Source organism: Uloborus diversus, chromosome 5 (assembly GCF_026930045.1).
Source record: "Uloborus diversus isolate 005 chromosome 5, Udiv.v.3.1, whole genome shotgun sequence".
Lineage (NCBI taxonomy): Eukaryota > Metazoa > Arthropoda > Arachnida > Araneae > Uloboridae > Uloborus > Uloborus diversus.
The window spans coordinates 56,178,323-56,197,602 of NC_072735.1; the positions used below are offsets into that span (position 1 = coordinate 56,178,323).

At 33.3% G+C, this 19,280-nt stretch overlaps 1 long non-coding RNA gene across 1 annotated transcript in view; it reads right to left on the reverse strand.

The window, feature by feature from the left end:
- The window catches only part of LOC129222345 (uncharacterized), a 47,630-nt gene that overhangs the window by 24,467 nt on the left and 3,883 nt on the right, over window positions 1-19,280 (reverse strand). The window contains exons 2-3 of the long non-coding RNA XR_008580583.1: window positions 15,161-15,259; window positions 4,740-4,796 (exon numbers count right to left, since the gene is read on the reverse strand). This is a non-coding gene — a long non-coding RNA (uncharacterized LOC129222345). The remainder of the gene's footprint in view (window positions 1-4,739; window positions 4,797-15,160; window positions 15,260-19,280) is intronic.

Sequence of the window (19,280 nt, forward strand, 5' to 3'; positions counted from 1 at the left end):
GTCCGAGCATACCTAAGCATCTGATCAACAGTTCAATGGAAATCAACTGCATGCGGCCAGATCTCATATTTTAGCATTTTCTCAGACGCATTCCAGATGAGCTGGAAGGCCACGGGGCTTTTTTTTTTTTTCTCCCACGGGCACTGAACATTTTTCCCCCCATCTTACTCCCTTTACCTTCACCATATAATATCGATATCGCGGTTTATCATAAATCGATATCACTCCAAGACACGCAATGTTATGTTTTGATGTGCTTTCAAGATGATTCAGGTTTTTAAGCAGTCGGGACGCCCATACAATACACAAGGTGTTGAAGACATTTCACTCTAAACATACGATAATCCATTGCACACTTGACATAAACAACGTAATACTTTTGTATAAAAGCATAGCATTTAGAGAAATGGCAAAATTTGAATACAAAATATTCTTTAAGCACAATCTTATGCATTAGTTTCCATCAAATATTTTGCAAGGTGTATTGATTCTGTCAAATGCAGGACTTTCGACATTTCGCATATTTCAGCAAATATGGTTGATTTCTTTTGCTCTATACAGATGAATAGATGGCCTCGAAAGTCAATAACTGAAAACTGTCAACAATTTATCTGAAATCACACTTTTTGGATAATGTAAGCAAAGACTCAGGTTAAAAGCATTATATCTGTGTTAAAAAAGCATGGGGATTTTTTCGTGTCGGGCCTCTTATTTCGTTGAGAAAACGTTGTACAAAATTTAAAATCATAAACTGAATTCATGCTCAAAATCAGAGGACATTTGCCTCCAGCTCGGTTATTCTCTATTTCTGACTAATGGGTCCAGACAAACACGAAACTGATATATCTGGATGGGATAACTGTGCTGTCGTGTATATTGCAATAGTTGACAAATAGATACTCAAAATGCATGAAAATTATCTCGGAGCTAACATTTAGTCTTTGTCTTTAATCACATTTGTTGAAAAATAACAACGAAGTATCAGGTTAAAAGTATTAAATCGGTACTTAAAAATATTCGGAGTTTTTCACTCCGAGCCAATTATTCTTCACTTAAAACATTCACACAAAACTTGAGATCATAAACTACGACCAATGTTTAACCAACTCTATTTGCTTGCAAAACGAAATCGTGTGGACTCTCAGCCAATCCTTTTATAATCTTATTATCGGTAATTGGAATCAAGGTAGTGTGAACCATAAAAAAATAAAACAATAGTTGAGTAGATGAATTAAAAATTCAATAGCACCTGAAAATTGTCTCGGGGTTGGCCTTTTGTCTGAAATCACTCTTGTTGAAAAATTTTAACGGAATCTCAGGTTAAAAGTACTAAATCGATACTTAAAAACATATCAATTTTTTTCGTTTCGAGCCAATCATTCTTCATTGACATATATTTATGCAAAATAAGCTCAACAAATGTTTAACCAACCTACACTACGAAAAGTAACCAAGTAACTCTCTTTGCCAATTAATTCTGCTATAACTTCAATTATTGTAACTGGAATCAAGATAGTCTGCACCACAAGAAAATAAAAACGTAGTTGAGTAGATGGACTGAAAAATTAATATAATTAAAAGTTAAATTAGTTGTCTCAGATTAGCATTTTGTCTGATATCACTCTTGTTCAAAAATTTAATCAAAGTTTCAGGTTCAGAGTATTAAATCCTTACTTAATAAAATTGTGATATTTTTCGCATTGAGCAATTTATTCTTCCATGAGATATATTCATACAATATAAGCTGAACAAATGTTCAACCAACCGAGACTATGAAAAGAAATCAAGTAACTCTCTGGGTGAATTCTATTATAACTTCATTACTTGTAACTGGGATTAAAATAGTTTGCACCGTAAGAGACTTGGAAATTTATTTTTCAATGAGAGATGTACACAACGCATCAAGTAACTCTCTCAGTCAATCCTTTTATAACTGTATAATTAGTAACTGAAATAAAAAAAGCAACATAATTAAAAAAAAAAACTAAACATGATATAATAGCTAACATAACTACAACTGTTGATGACATGTGGATAAAAGTTTACGTTGAAATCAGGAAGGTATCGAACTATAATCATTAAAATATCTAAGTTTTCTGGAAGGTAGTCCTGTTTTATACCAGACACATGACTAGCTTTTATTGGAAAGGTTTCTGAATTCTTCAGAAAGATTCCACGTCAGTTTTTGGAAGTTTACGGACTTTTAACGGAAACAAATCCTGTTATTCTTTTTGTCTTTTATGCTATTGGCAGAAATTAGGCACATTATTAGGCTATTTATTCACTATTTTCGAAGAACTTTCTTGAATTGTTTTTACAGTATACATTTTCATTTAATTACTTTTATTTTTTGTTGATAACACTTGGAGGATCCTGTAAAAAACATATTTGAGTTGTTTTTCCTTTCCACGCAAATTATGATAAAATTACCGATTTAAAAGGTATTTAAGTCCAAACTCTGAACGATATAGGTTTGCTCCATTTGAATTGGTTTCTTATTCAGAAATAGAGCTATGCAAAAACTTTTTTTAAGTCCGTGAAAGGTATGTAGCTACAATTGATTATAACTATTTACTGGTGACATCCGTAATGGGTTATTTTAAGAAATTCTGGAGATGTGGAAGAATATCATGATAATCTCTTTTAACCGCTTTCAAAACTTTCTGCGCATTCATGATGTTTATATTATTCATGCAAAAATTTATGTGAGTTAGAAGCTATAGGTATTTTTCACAGAGTCGAGAGTTAAACTTGAAATCTTATTTCGAGAGCCTACTATTTGAAAATTTTAAATTATTTCAAGACTATGAAGGAGGTTATTTGCATAATTTTCTCATAGAATACACGGGCTACCATAGACAACGTGGGTTGCCAAAAACTATTTGTAAAATCTGCAGTTATTGCGCTAAATACAGGAAATCTATCAGAAACTTTATGGAAACCATCGAAGCTATTTTCAGCATTAGAAGAACGTATTAACTTTAACACTCGAATAGAATGTTAATAATGTCGGTAGTGTAGAGCATTTTTCTTGTAAAATAGTTTGTAATTTACTGATGCTATTTTGTTCAGCTACTTTTGTCTCTACGTGTAACATGTCTTACCAAAAACATGGGTAAAATTAACGTCAAACTTTGAGAAGAGCGAATTAAAATGTGGCGAATTTAGCTTGGAATTTTCAAAAGCACTGATCCGATACAGGCTTGACTCTTAAACTGGAAGTATGTCGATGCGGGTATTTTCAATGATTAAATAAACATTAACAGAAACGTAGACAGTTGATTTCTTACCCATTCACACTATCACAAGCCTGGAGTTCAGTTTAAGCAACAAAAGTAGTCAGGAAATGACCTAAATAGCAAAGTTAAAAATGGATCTTAGAAATTTCAATAATGTATTAACTAGCAAGATTGAAAATAGTCTCAACAGTATTATAGTTCTTTTATTCTGAAGAGGCTTTTCCATAAAAGCAGAAAGAAATATTTTGTAACGCTAAGAAATAACTATAACTTCTGTAAAATATGTCCCAATAATCTTTAGATCTCTTTTTAAATATAGTTGCTGTGAGAGTTCTCCTGGTCAATTAAAAAGGTGCCAAGGTTTACTATCAACAACTTTATGTTTTTTTCCTAAAGATTTCTGGTGTATTTAAAAAGCATGAATGGCCTTATCTAGGTTGATTTCAGAAAGGTTACTGACTTTTAGCAGGTAACTTTCATGATTTATGTCAGATACATTATTGGCAGAAATTTCCCAGGAAAGTATCGAATTTAATTAATTTATTTTTTAATTAATTAATGAATTAATTATTATTATTATTATTATTATTATTATTTTTGCAGTATTCTCTGTCCGAATGCGATTGCTGCTATACCATAGGCACGGATCCAGAGGGGGGGGGGGGAGGGATCATGAACCCCTTTAAGTGACCTAAGATACTTGAAACTGGATTTTGGGGACTTACCTTTCGATAAAATTGCCGCTGCCCCCCCCCCCCCCCCCACCCTTCTCGTTCAAAAATTACACTTATGCTCCCCCCCCCCCACTCTTTTTACGGAAATGACTGATTCCAAAACCAGAAGCTGGATTCGTCCTTGTCCTTAGAAGCCCAGCGCGGGAGAGAATGGCCATAAAATGAGATTGAATGATTGGTGTGAGTAAAACCTGTGTGCACAATCCATCAAAAATTTTAAATTATACTCAGAAATATGTAATAATAGTAGTTAGAAATTAAATATAACTGCAAGATGTTTTTATTATGTTGCTAAAAATGGCCTAGAAGATTTATTTATGGAACTTGATGAGACTGAGACGGACGACTTATTTCAAAAAATGTTTAAATAATCAATGAAGGTTTTGAAAATAAATACCTGTAGAAAATTCCAACGACTAATTTTAACTTATTGACTGATAGAATCACCCTCTCCATTTTTTTTCAGCCAACTGTTGAAGCCAAAGTCACTTTGTCAGTAAAAAAAAGGGGGGGGGGGGTAGGAGGGCTCAAACTAAGTCACTATGCTTCAAAGGGTTAAAACGTACTTAGAAGGGGGATAAATAGAATAAATTTTGTCTGTTTCTGGAACAAATCAGTGAGCTAAAAAAATTTATTTCATCTAATGTGATATATAATGCAGAATCCCCCAACCAGATATCATTAAAGTTAAGTTCAAAAAATTTTGATTTTTTTTTCTTACTCTAAAAGAGATTAAGCAATTTCGAAGAGCAAAACAATCGCTTACCCTTTTTTGGCAATCTTCATTTGTGCTGATAATAAACTCGTATATCAAGTTGAACCACTGCAAGAAAAAAAAAAAAAAAACAAATTATCAAGTTTTAAATGTAATAATATTCCAAATGGATCTAAATAATGATTAAGTTTTATTCAAGCACATAACATATAAACGAAACATTTTTTTTTCTTTGGACAGGAATCCTTAACATTAATTTAGGAATGAAACTAAGAACGCCGTTGGTGTACCCTGTAAATTAGGGAATCAAAAGTTTGATTAATCTTAAAATACACAGTGGTTCATATACTGTTTTGAGTCGAAGTGTCCTATGTTGCTGGGAGCGAAAACACTTTTTTTCCCCACAAGGTTGTTTGTAAATTTTGTAAATTTGATACTTATGTATTATGCACTTTGTGGAATTAACTTTTAAAGCTTGCCTTTAGATTTCGCATGAGGAAAAAGATTTGAAAAAGAAGACTTTATGTAGCTTAGATTTTCAAAAGACATTCAGCGTATATTAACCATCAGTAAATTAAGAGAACTGAAAGTAATGTCGTTTTTTCAAACCCTAAATTTCAATAAGGTTTTGTTCTTAAACAATGATGTAATTATTCTCGCTTTCTACAACCTTTTGCTATCTGTAGGCATTTTTCAACAAAAATCAATTGGTTTTGTATCAAAATATCTGGAGAAGGCATTTTGTACATCAGCCAAATTTTCAAAATTTTCGTCTCATAGGGGCCATAACGGAAGGAAATCAGGTAGTACAACATCGTGTGAGTTAGTTCCAGTGAATATCAAAAAAAAAAAAAAAAAAAAAGCGAAATTCCGAAACATGATTATGCAAGACTACAATGTTCGAAACGAAACTAGAAAAAAAAAATAATAATAATGGTGCGGTGTTGCATCACCAGACATTGAGCCATTTCATTTACCTTTAACTTCTATCATTTTGTGACAAAAAACGGGAAAAGGTGACTGACATCTAAAACGTCATGTTCAAACATTTTGGTCATGAATTATATGATTTATCGATCCCGAATTTAATATCAGATGGTATAATGTTTTTAATTAGGAGGGCTTGTACACCACTGTTTAAAAATAAAAATTTGTTTAAAATTGTATTTGTTAAAAAAAAGAAAGAAAAGAAACGACATTACCATCCGGTCCCCTTAATAAGCTTGTTACATAAACCTACTTTTGCATTCACATCAAATCTTTAAGTTAAATTTCCCATCAAAAATGGGAAAAAAAAGGAAAGTTGTAACAATTACTATTCAAATTAGCATATAGTTTCAAGTTCATTTCCTTAAAAAAAGAGGAAAAGAGTCAAACAAGTGAATAAGTGAGGCACATCCTCAGAGCCTGAGAAAATGTAGCTATTGTCGCAGTCCAATAACCCTCGAACAACCCGAAATGGGGCTTGAGAAACTCTTTTCGGACAAATTTCGTGGGACCAAGCCAGCCAAGCCGAAAAGTCTGGACTTGAATAAAAGGAAATGATGATTAGTGTAAGCAAGGAAGCAGGCAAAGAGAAGGTCACAGCGTCCACTTTGTTGGCGACGGTTTCGTCCATATGCCACGGAGCGTGGCGGTCATTATGGTGCAGAAGGCGATAGTCTGTGTGCACGCTTGAGGTGTTGCAGAGCTGCTGTGGCCTTGCCGTTGGAAGATAGTTTATCGATTCAACAGATGATGCCTATGTCGTTTTTTTTTTTTTTTATTTGCCGACAACTGTAATCGCAAAGCCCAAGGTGACCATGGACTTGCAAGCAGCAGTGGCGCAGCGAATGGGTGTTGTTGGGGGTGAAAACACCCCTCAGAGGCATTGGTGTTAACATAAATGCAAATTCTAATACAATAGATTTTGCATGTAAAAGGGCTGTTTTGATTAAATAACCTCTTTCAGAAGGTATTTTTGATCGAAAAACCCCAGCCAGAAGATATTTTTGATTTAAAAAAACCCTCCAGAAGTTTTTTTTTCAATTAAAAACCTCCTCCAGAAGATATTTCAGGCTGCGCTAGTGGCAAGCAGAAACTGAACTGTATTTTTTCACCCACGTTGTTATTGAAGCTTTTTTAGCCTTCGGAGAGCATTTAAAAAGACAAAAAAAGAAAAAAAGAATTTCATTGAGATAAATGTCACCGAAAGGCAAGGCCCAACTAACTAAAAGTGAGACCCGAGGCCCACAATAATTTGGAAGCCCCTGGAAAGCTCTATAGCGGAATACTGTGGTTGATTTACCAGATTTGAGGGCCCGGGGGAATGCATTTTTTAGGGCCCCTTTGTCTATCCCAGAACTATGTACTAATAATTTATCATATGCATTTAGAGGAAGGTTGCCGTCAATAAACCACATAACAGATTTTTTTTTTTTAAAGGAAATCCTGCTCAAATGTCATGTTAATTATAGGAACAATTTCTCAGTATATTTCTCTTTTAAAATAATATTCACTTTCATGATGAATATACACAATAAAGAATGAAAATTAAAAATAAATGTTTTAGCATATGGTCCATTCATGGCTACCGGTTGCTATTGATGGACCATCCAGTTTCGTCAATGGACCACATTCTCAAATTAAAAAATCAATACGTAACTTACAAATATTTATAACAGGTGATCAATTAACACTACAAATAACAATAAGTTATAGAAAACAGTTTTTTTTTCTCTAAAATGTTTTATTTTCGGATAAGAGGAACATAAATAAACACCAGCACTCACACAACACACTTCGTTCACCACTTGATATTTTTCCAAACTGTGCAACTTTTCTTAGCTAATATCTTTTCAACCTCTTTTGAACTGTTGAGAATTTTGTTAAATCAATTTCGAAAATTTTCGTTCAACGCAAGACTGTACTTGCTCTCTAAAATGTCAGAGAACATTTTTGAGCATCTTATTACTGAAACTAGAAGCTTAAGTCTCTAACTACCAGATACTATAGTACTAACAGACTTTTTGTCTTAATTAAATCTGCGGGGCATGTTATTTTTCTCAGCCTCTTGAAAGGCCGATTCCCCCAATTTTTCGGAAGTAATTCCAAAAGTCTTCTCTAGTTTCAAAATGTGATTCACTAATTATATTCCTAAATTTCTAATAAGTGACTATGGTAACAACAAACCGGTTTTTAGTACAGTTGCTTTCAGGACTCTATATTGTCGCAGACTGCGTTAAGTTTCATGCCACGATTTCTGTAAGCTACTGTAGCACGTTACATGTTCTCACTTGTCCACTGGCCATATTTCACTAATTTTTGCATTTTTCTGGAACAGCAAAAGTATTTGAGACTGTATCATTATGTTTTAAATTTTTAATCAATTTTATTAAAAAAATTGAGTCGAACTTATAATAAAGTAAAAGAGTTTTCATAAATTACTGAGATTATTTTTTCCATTGTGATATTTATTTTAAAACAATTGAGCACTTTTTAAAAGCAATTGAGCTGAAGTTACATCAATATTTGAAATTTTCCATGAATGAACCACTTCGCTAGGTGGTCCATTCGTGGAAACTCTTAGTGGTCCAAAGATAGCAACTGCGTCATTTTGAATATTCTTGTAGGTGTTACTGCTGTGACGAATCATGATGGAACATGAAATATGGGGGATTGTACTTTAAAAGGTACTCTTTTAAGTCAATGTTCACGTTTAGATGATCAGTGATATTCAAAGCATGTTATAACTAAATGAAAATCTCAATAATTAGTAAGGTAATGGTAGAAATCTTTTCTGACCGATTAAAATTATGATTAAATAATTTTAGCTGCTTGACGACTCTACTGTAGACTGTTTTCAGACAAAGGAAGGTACTAAAACGTATTACACGTCCGCACAAACTCTGGTACAGGAAATATCTTTGCGGTTTTTTAGTCAGGGAACCGGTTTATTGATGGGAACCTTCCCCTATGAGTTTCCTTGGCAAAAGAAAACAGTTCTCTTATTCTCCTGTTGACAAGACCCCGTCCACACACGCTAAGTTTTATGAAGAAGCCCTGCACAGGGAAAGGTTCAAATAAGGGCAAAGGAATTAGTTTCTGATTTTGAACCTTCAATTGTGAAGGATATTTTTTTTCTATTTAATGCAATGAAGTATACATTCTATATTTTACAACAAAAGACAACAGATGGTTCTAAGATTTATAATAATAGTTGCCACTAGCGCAGCCAGAAAACACTTTTGGAGAGGGTTTTTTTGATCAAAAAGCCTTCTGGAGGGGGTTTTTTGATCATAAGCATGTTCCTGAGGGTGTATTTTGATCAAAAATACCCACTAGAGAGGATTTTTGATCAAAAATACCTTCTAAGGTTTTTTTTTTTAATCAAAAACACCTTCTGGAGGAGGTTTCTGATCAAAACAGTCCTTTCATATGTTTAATATACTGTATTCGAATACACATTTATGTTAAAATCAATGCCTCTGGGGGGTGTTTTAGCCCCCCGTCGCTGCGCCACTGATAGTTACCATTGTATGCTCATTTTTCTGAACTTAAAGTCACATTCATCGTTTCTGTCTGAGGACCAAATTAATAGAAGCAGGACATTTGGATTGAGGCTAGCCCTTTATTTCAAATTCATCTTTTTATCTGAAACAGACTTCCGCGAGAGGAGAGGAGGGGAATTGAAACTAGTACAAAGAGACACTACATTTAAAACATCCCTTAAAATAGCTAATGAAAAATCATTAACGGAGTTTATCTAATTTACCAATTTTTATAATCTCCAACCATTATTATTGGACATCATTTAATGATCATAAATAATAAACCCTTCCTTCACTTAAAAGAGAGAGAGAAAAAAAACTTATTGCTCATACATTTTCCTAGAAACAAGAGTTAAAGGAATATTGTTATAAAAAAAAGCAAACTCTCTTTTTAAAACCAACGTTCTATTCCATTTTTTTCACCTCTTCCTACTGCGCAGAAAACACGACAAATAATACCCATTGATGAAAACGAGACAAAAATTTGCAATTCATTTATTCCCACAGAGGGACAAATCGCAACGACTAACACGTTCATCTGCAAAACACCATCGCAGACGATAGCGAAAAACCCTACGCACCCACTTAATTTTCTTCATTCAAGAATTTTTTCCCTCCTTGTTAAGCTCCTAAAAAGTGATTTCGGGCTAAAGAGAGGGAGCAATTTAATTGCGACCTAAACAAGAGGAAAAGAGGGTAATAGAGATTCTTTTCGAACAAAGAACAAAAACCGGATGGCTTCATTCGAATTATTGATTGAAGAAATATCTTATTGGTGCTGGACTAGAGCAGTGAAAGAGTGTCGATTAAATTAACTTTTGCAACCGTGTGTTCTTTTCATTGATTGCATCGGCCCAAATAACGGCGCTTTTATGTAAATATAGCCGCGCGCTGTGCGCTGGAACATTTCTTTTATGACGATCAGCCAAAAAGATCTCTTTCTCGAAGTGTTTTTATTTTCCTGATAATTCGTTTCCGTAAAAGGTAGTACTACAGCTCCATTTGAAGAAATGCGTAAATAGGCGGATGGAATATGAGAGGTTAAATGTGAGGTGTTTTGGAACGTGTCTTTAGAAAGTTCGTAATAGTTCTGAATCACAGAATTTTAAAGTACAGATTTGTAAAAGTTTGGCGGAGAACTTTAGCTGTTTAGAGGAATTCTTTCGGAAAGTTTTAGTTGCACATGGTTGGCGTCATGAGTTTTAAATTGAAATGGTGCAGAGAATTACACGAAAATTTGATGGCGCATGAGTTGTTTTTAGGATGATTAGATTCGATTTTGAAAACAAGACGAACAGTTTTTTTATGCCAAAAAAATAGCAGAAGGAAATTATTGAATATTTGTAATGTGATGAAAAATGAATTCAACAATGCTATTTTTGTCTATCAAAATAACTTATACTTTAGAAACTTGGACATTAACGAGCAACACTAAACGAATAACAGTTTTAAACAATCCATAGAGTCATGGAATGTTAGGATTCACCTGGAGGACAGAAACTTGAAATACATGGGGGGAACAAACTAACACTACTGTGACTTGCAGTATACAGAAGTTAAAATGGAGCTAAGTGGGGCTAATTTCAAAAATGAATAATGAGAAAGATGTTCCTCTTTTGGGTATCGAGATACGTATAAGAAAACATTGAGAAACAGACTGGTCGTTAGAGAAACGAAATTATGATGAAGTTTATGGGAGAAGTACTGCCCAACGCAGAGCATCAAGGAGAGATTTTCTTCCTTCAGTGAATTAATAAAGCAGGGCTACGGAATCGGAGAAAAAATGACCGATTCTGACTCTAGGAATTTTAAAGCCATCGACTCCCTACTCCAACTCTTTTATCGAAAAAACAGTAGAACTCCGACTCCACGATGACGACTCCGCATCCTTTTAATAAAGGCAGACCGTGAGGATGGTGATAATGATCTATTGCTAAAAGACTCCAATATTTAATACAACTGGAGCATGTCAGTTGCGGACATTTTACGAGACATCCTGCATGTTTGAAAAGCACATTTTATGAATTACATTTTGTTTCAGCGGTGTTTTTAGTGATAACAGAAAACATATTATCTGCTATTAATATTTATACTGCAATTTAGTGCTGTAACCAATTTTTAGCTCTTTCTATAAAACTTTAATATCATGCCATTAAATTTCTTATTTTATGGAATGCTGAACAATGATGAGGCGCTTGATTCCTCATTTTGCAAAGTCATTTTATGAGGATGAAAGCATGGTTGAACATTAATTGAAGTACTAATTCAATAATTAGAGATATTTCAAAAATTAATGAAGATTTTACTGAAACGTCACTTTCTGACGTCACCACGGACTGACATTCGTAAGTTGCTGAGACCAGTTAATAACTTTACAGTGACATTTCGTGACAGTCACTCGACTTTTGCATTAGGGTCCACGTGGCCCTACGCTATAAGGGCACAGTTATTGCTGAAAGGTATAGTGTTGTGGAGAAAAATAGGAAGATATCGCTATTTCTTAAGTTAGTTAAAGTAAATGTTTCAAAAAAAAAAAAAAAAAAAAAGAAAGAAAGAAAGAAAAAAAAAAGCAAAGCAAAAACAGTTTTCTACGAATTTAAGCTATAAAAATCTATTTCTACTATGTCCCAATCAGAAACTTTGTAATTGATATTATTATATTAAACTTGAAAATCGCCCGTCAAGTTATGACGGGTGAAAATTGCGTCTACATTTGAACGAAGCAATCGCCTGTTTGGTGATATTTTGATAGTTGAAATTTTAACCCTAACTCCAGTGGATTAACTCTAAACTCCACTAGATCGACCCCTTTTTCGCTTCTTTATTTTCCTAAAATGACTGTCATACCAGAAAAACAGTTAAGATACCGGATCCAGTTCAGCCTCGTCCTCAAAGTAAAATGCTTCCCTGCCCGTCAGACATAGCCAAACAATGTAATGAAATTATCATGTCTTGAAGCGAGTTTCATTGTTGATGACGTCAGAAGCGTTACTCGATCATTGACTGTCATATGTATGAGGACGAGCTCATGTTCATGAACTACTTTACGAAGAATTACTAATAATGTATTGCCAGTAGCTCAGACTGAATTAGAGACTCGAAGCATGCAGCGCTACCTACTACATACATATACAATATGTTGTCCTACATTGATGACCAAAAATATTCTCGATAAAATGTGCAATATAAAGCAAAACAATCGCTGAATAACTACATTGATAACGGACGCAAAAATCAGAAACTAATGTACTGTAGTGCAGACAAGCCACCACTAAATGCAATTTTGCAATTTATGATTTCTGATGATCACTCAGAAGAAGATTATATTTACAGGAGCGTGTCTATGTGTGTGTGGCATAAAGATCAGTGTTTTTAACTTAAAACTGAATGGAGAACTCGTTTACCGGTAGATTACTAACCTTGAATGAGGTCCATTAGAAAATTATCATATGAGGCAGGGAGAAGCAAAATAATGTAAGTGGACATTTTCAAATTTTGAGTAAAACGTGTTTTAAGATAACGTCCTAGGTAGGCTTTCATTGAAAAGTTTTTCTAAATCATGCTTTACAGCAGCGCCTACCAGGGCTACTAGTACTATCTCTTGATCAAAAACAGAGGAGAGGATCACCTACCATTTGTATTGGTTACCCCCAAATTTTTAATTTTGCCACGTACATCCCTTTGCTTCTCACTGCCTCATATGACGTTTCCGTGGGAAACCTAACTTGTAAAATTTTGACTTTCACTGGTGATTCACCAAAAATATTTCGTTTTTCGCAGATGTCTTCGATATAGAATATTGACATTCACCGGCTAATGTCGATATTTACAGATTTCGGACTTTTATAGTAGCATATAATATGCAACTTAAAATAATAATTTAGGGCTTTAAATACTTGATTGAATATCAAGTTCACCCCTTTAAGCTTCTAAATTCTTTACGAATTATCCGTGGCATGGTAAAGATGACGTGAAAATTTTATAGCTGTAAGATTTTCTAATCGACTAGGTCCTTAAGAAAGAATCGCTGATATTTTAAATCTATCTAATCGCATGTATACACATATTCATTCACTGTGTTTAAAGCTCTAACAGAGCGAGCCCATGATTCTCCAATGAAGAAATAAATTTAAGCGCTCTATGATCTGTAATAGAATCAGTATAATTCGTTACATCAGCGCGCCAAGTATCAAGAAAGGAGAGAGAGAAGAAAAAAAAACATCTCCACACTTTTTGTGTTATTATTATTTCCCTCTTCTTAAATTCTCTTTTATTGCTTTTATGCTCCAACTGACGAAGCTTAATAAAAGTCTAGCTGCTGTTATTATGCTCTATGCTCTTTTCGCAGAGCGCTGTTTTTTTTTTTTTTTTTTTTTTTTTATCTGAGTTTAGATTTAATTGAATCGATTTTTTTTCGTCGCGCATTTTGATTTTTTTATTATTTTTTTTTTCGGCGAAAGATTTTTGTACAAGCTCATCTCCAGCTTTTGTTCTAAATGACAAAGATACTTCCAATGCCATTCTAATTTATAATTACAATTTATCGCTTTATGAAAGTAAGAGAACAACTACGGCTGTGCACTGTAATTAACATCGTTTTTCTTTTGTTGAATGATATAATTTTAACACGTCATTTTGTTTTGCTGGTAGCAGGCACCTGTTTAGTAATACAGAATTCCTCATGCGATTTTAGCTCAAGGCGAAGCATTCTTTTTCATCAGAACACCTCTTCCAGAAAAATAGCAAGATTAATGAATTTTTACATGTGCCTTTACTGTCCGCTCCTATCCTCCCTCGAAGAGAGATAGAAGGAAAAGTGTTAAGTGTAACGCTGCAGTTCTGTTAATGACAAATTAAAATGATTGAATTAAAGCTAAATGCATCACTTTTTTAACGAAATAAAAAAAATAACGGGAAGAAACTTTTTAAATTGCAAGAACCAAAGTATGCTCTGCACTTCAAAAAAAAAAAAAAAAAAAACGTAGAGGAAAAAAAAGCAGTTTTTTTACCCATCATTAAGAAAATGTTCAATTAGATGCTGAAGGAATCGAGATAGCATTAAACTTCGTGGTGAATCAAAAATCGACCCTTAATCTTGTTGATATGAAAACAGATTGTTGGTATTTAGGCCACTCCACCTCCACTTATGTGCTTCAAGCAATAGTTTTAGCACATCAAAAGCATAGGTCTGTTGTTAAAAAAATTCTGGTGCATGAAAAAGTGATTGAAAATACATAATACAATTCATCATAGCACTAGCACAGCTAGAAACACCTTCTGGAGGGGATTTCTAATTAACCCCCCCCCCCTTTTTTTTTTTGAGGAAGAACACCTTCTCGAAGGGTTTTTTTGGATAGAAAAATACCTTCTGGCGGCTGATTTTTGATCAAAAATACCTTCGGAAGAGGATTTTTGATCAAAAATACCTTTTGAAGGGGATTTTATGGTCCAAACTGCCCTGTCACATACATAAACCACTGTATTAGAACTTGCAAAAATGCTAAAACCTATAGCTCTGGGAAGTATTTTTGCCTCCAAATCCCCTCCCCCTTTCGCTGCGCCACTGCATCATAGTAATAAAATTGTATAATGTGTCTGTGATATGTTGAGCTATGATCTTGACAATGTGTAAATCTTCCTTAAGAGATCAATGGAAAAAAGAATTATTTGCACGGTTTTTAGTTGAATACTTTTGCAAAACAGTCACAAAGTAACCCAACTCAACTGATCAATTACACATCCCTATTTCCCCAAACAGAGGTAAACATTGTCGAGGTCTTAGCTCAACTTATCAGTTACACAATAGCATGGAAGAACCAAAACAAATTAGTATCGAAATTTGAATTAGAGGAAAAAAGGTGGATATCAATGAATTCAAGAAAGCAATATGGTGTAAAAAATGTTTATAAACTATAAGCAAATATATTAAGGTCTAAAACAAACCTTTTGATTTCATCTGATTTTAGAAGTTGTTGTTCATTCCCCGTTAATTCTCATATTTTGTTTTCACTGTGCAAAAGAAGAACCTTCTACATCAACTAACTGAAAGAAAATTAAAGAAGTCAAAATACGAAACAATTGTTTGCAACAAATTATGAATTTAAAAAAAAAAAAAAACTCTTCTTTACTAATAATAAAGCTGAAAGTCTCTCTGTCTGGATCTCTGTCTGTCAGGATCTCTGTGACTCGCATAGCGCCCAGACCGTTCAGCCGATTTGCATGAAATTTGGCACAAAGTTAGTTTGTAGCATGGGGGTGTGCACGTCGAAGTGATTTTTCGAAAATTTGATTTTGTTCTTTTTCTATTCCAATTTTAAGAACATTTTCCATAGCAAAATTATCATAAGATGGACGAGTAAATGACCAAGTTATTATAACGTGTAACCGTGACATGAACAAGCCAATTGGTGAGAAATTCCCCATACATTATTTGTAAATATACAGGTGAACCAAAAGACCTTTTAATTTTCTCCTACGGGCAAAGCCGTGCGGGTACCATAGTTATAAATATGATCAAAAAAACAGATTTCAGATCAGCCTATGAATGGCACGAAGCTGAATTCGTCTCTGCTTACATATTTTTCCATGGCTAATTTTGTAGTTAGGGCAAGTCATATTTTAATCACCGATTTTAGTTTATATTCATCTTGGAGTGAATGTGAACAACTTTAAGTATCACAATCAACACTTTAAAATATTTCTTTAATAATGCAGTTAATTTCTTCATCTTTGGTTGAAATTCCGCAGCTCTATTACTTTTTCACCAAAGCGTATATGACTTTCGTAATTTTGTTAAAGCAGTATCTCATTTTCAACTTTCATAATAGACTGCTTAGCAGAAACAAGGGTTCAGTGAGTGTTTGGGGTCGGGGCAGAACTCCTCATAGCTCATGGTTTTAACACATATTGTCAGTCCCAATACAGTAGGTTATGGTTTGTTACAATCTCCTAGTTCATATAATCCTCTAAATCATTTCCTCTGATTTTTGGGTCATAACAAAAATGTAACCTTTTTTAAATGCAACTAAGAGTATTTCGTAAGTATCGTCGTCTCAAAGCAATAGTAGGATATCTTACTGTTATTCCTGGGATTAGATGTCTCACTGTTGCTCTGGGGCGACGATGCAAGATCATGTGACCACTATATAAATTTTTTTTTCTTCTTTTAATGTACGCCATTCAAGGCAAACCACACTTAGAAGATCTTGCAATCATTCGAACCCTAGATGAAGGCGCTTAACACCTCCCCTGAAAGTAAGTTTTGGCTGTGATAGTGAAAGGAAACATTCTAATAATAAAATTTAGTTACATTTTTGTGTGGTATTATTAGTTTTTTTGCAGGCTCTCCATCAAATTTAAAGGCAAATAGATCAGAACCTTGTTTAGTTTAAAATGCTACAAAAATTATCATGGAAAAAAACAGATTTACCTTTTTTCCATATAATTATAAGTACGTAAATGTAAAACCTTTCTTACAAAAAGTGACACGCGAGAGAATTTCGAAAATCAAAACTGAATGTTAGCATCTGAAATATGTGTCCAAGACTGAATAAGCTTCAAATGTTAAAACGTTAAGTGTTTATAGTTGGGCTTTGCGCCAAGTGCATTGTTGGTGAGAAAGGAAGTAAAAGTCAATTTAAAGCCTACTTCTAATGCTAGGAAAACACTTATGAATTAAGATTTCACCGTCCAAAACAGGAACTAAGTGGAAAACTGTTTCTTTTCCAGATGGCTAGTCAACCATTAAGTTATGGTTGATATTCGCAAAGCTTTAATTTCTTTCATACGGATTAATGCTTTCCGTTTTATAGAATTATCTCGACTAGCTCAAGAATTCGTTTTGTTTTAAAGAACAATTGTAATCATAGTTCTTTTATTGGATTAACATGAGAAATCATTTCGATTTGGTGATCTTTTCTTTTGTGTGGATTATATAAAATGCGATTTAGTGTGAGGCATTTTAAATAAAGTTTTTGTGATAAAAAAAGGAATAAAAAAGAAAAAAGTAGCTAATGCGTTAAATCTTACCACATGAAGAATTTGGGGAGAACGGGGGGGGGGGGGGAGAAATCTCATTGGCAGGAAAAAAACAATTAAAAATGAAACCAACTTTTAAACAATACTGCCGTCTTCGTGAAAGCATTTAAAAAACTTTTTGCTTCACAATATCAATAAGATTTTCCCTTTAATCATGAGATGGGGTATCTTACACACAAAAATAATTGCACTTTTTAATTCAAACATTTTGTGATGTACACGTATGGTTTATATTCATATGTATGTCCCTTGTAATACTGTTTGAGTCTCTTTTTTTTAAATATATATATAAATAAATAAATAACACGAAAATCATTGCAATTATTCCTACTGTTATGTGCTAAATTTTGTGAAGTACACAAGAAATATAGTGTTGGAATTACATACGCCCAACGTATCCACGAACGCCCCCCCCGCCCCAAGAAAAAAGTTAGACGTTAGGCTACGTGATTTTAGTATAATTAAAATTTAATGCTTTATAATTGAACTACATAGAAGAGAGATGTACTAAATTTCTCATCAATCACACATTTTCTGCATGTAATCAAATCAAAGCAAATTGATGAAATAAAAATCTTCATGACTTCATTATTTAGAGTAGTGTTTGGTAAAAAAAAAACCTATTAAAAAGGTTGCAAGAAGGATTAAACAACATCACGTAGAGATTATACAAGAAAAGTAACATCGAAGAGACTACGCAAGGGGAAAAAATATCAGAGAGAAAATGAAAGAAAAAAACAACATCAAGGAAGCAATGTGAAAAAAAAAATCAAAAGCAGACATTTCATTTAGGAAAATGGAGAAATCTTTCAAAATTTGAATTTACATTTTACTATATTTTGGTAAAAAATAGCAATATAGTTTACTATATTTTGGTTTAATATAGTAAATTTTGTGAAAATTTTGATGAGACTTTAAAATGTGTAAAAAAAGTTACGGATTTTTAATGAAAGTTTAATTGATGATGAGAAATTTCTTCAGGATGTGGAAGTTGAGAAGACACAACAAATAGTAAAGTTGAGTTGCTTAAAAAGATTCGACATATACTCCAATATCGATAGAAATTTGCACAGAACAGACATGAAAGTGTCTTGAGAAAGGAACATCAAATTCTTGAAAGCTAAGTCAAGATTCATAAAATAATGGTGAATTTAAGAAGCAAACTATAGTAAGCGATCATATTGTATATGAAATCATTTTTATGAATTTAGAATTGAAGAAAAACAAGAATTTTACAAACCAGTGATTGAAATAACTGATAATTGATTGAGTTAGATCAAAGAAAAGTCATACATTTGCGGTTGATAAATTATGAAGTATTATTCTCTTCCTAGTGTGAAATTCTTGTAATCAATGACCTACCTGATCAGGGATGTTTATGACACGTATAAAAATCGGATAAAAGATTTTTAAAATGAAATGAGTACTTCTGTCCAGGTAATTTATGTAACCCCAATGAAAAAACAAAGTTTTGAAACAAATGAGTTCTTTTCATCAAATCTTAGAAATCTGCTAAATTCTTAGTTTTATATCAGTTAATTTGACCATTTCAATCAAAGAGAATTAAATTTTCAATTGATTGAGAAAAATTTCTTTCAAACCTAAGGTTTAATTCTATTTACGCTAAAAAATTTCATGGTGAAAAAAAAGTTGTTGACTTGAACTGTTCCTTACAGTCCAAAAATTCAACAATAATTTTCTCCTCATTTCGTCGATTCATTTAAATTAAGCAATTAGAAAAACTCATATCAATCACTAAAAGAAAAATGAATTAGATTTCAAGCACAAGTGTTAAATATATTTGCAGTGGGTTTAAATTCAACGCAAAATCAAAGCTGTAAGTCCATTATTTGTGACGTAAATTGATAACATCTGTTTCAAAATTGCAAGAAATGGTACCTTTTCTGTAGTTTATTTTTCAAAGCGATTATTTTTCTTCTGAAACCATTTCTTTTTTCCCTTTTAACACATGTGTTTGCTCAGGTGTCCTTCCCAGTTTCAGTTTAAAAACATTCTTTTCAGTTTT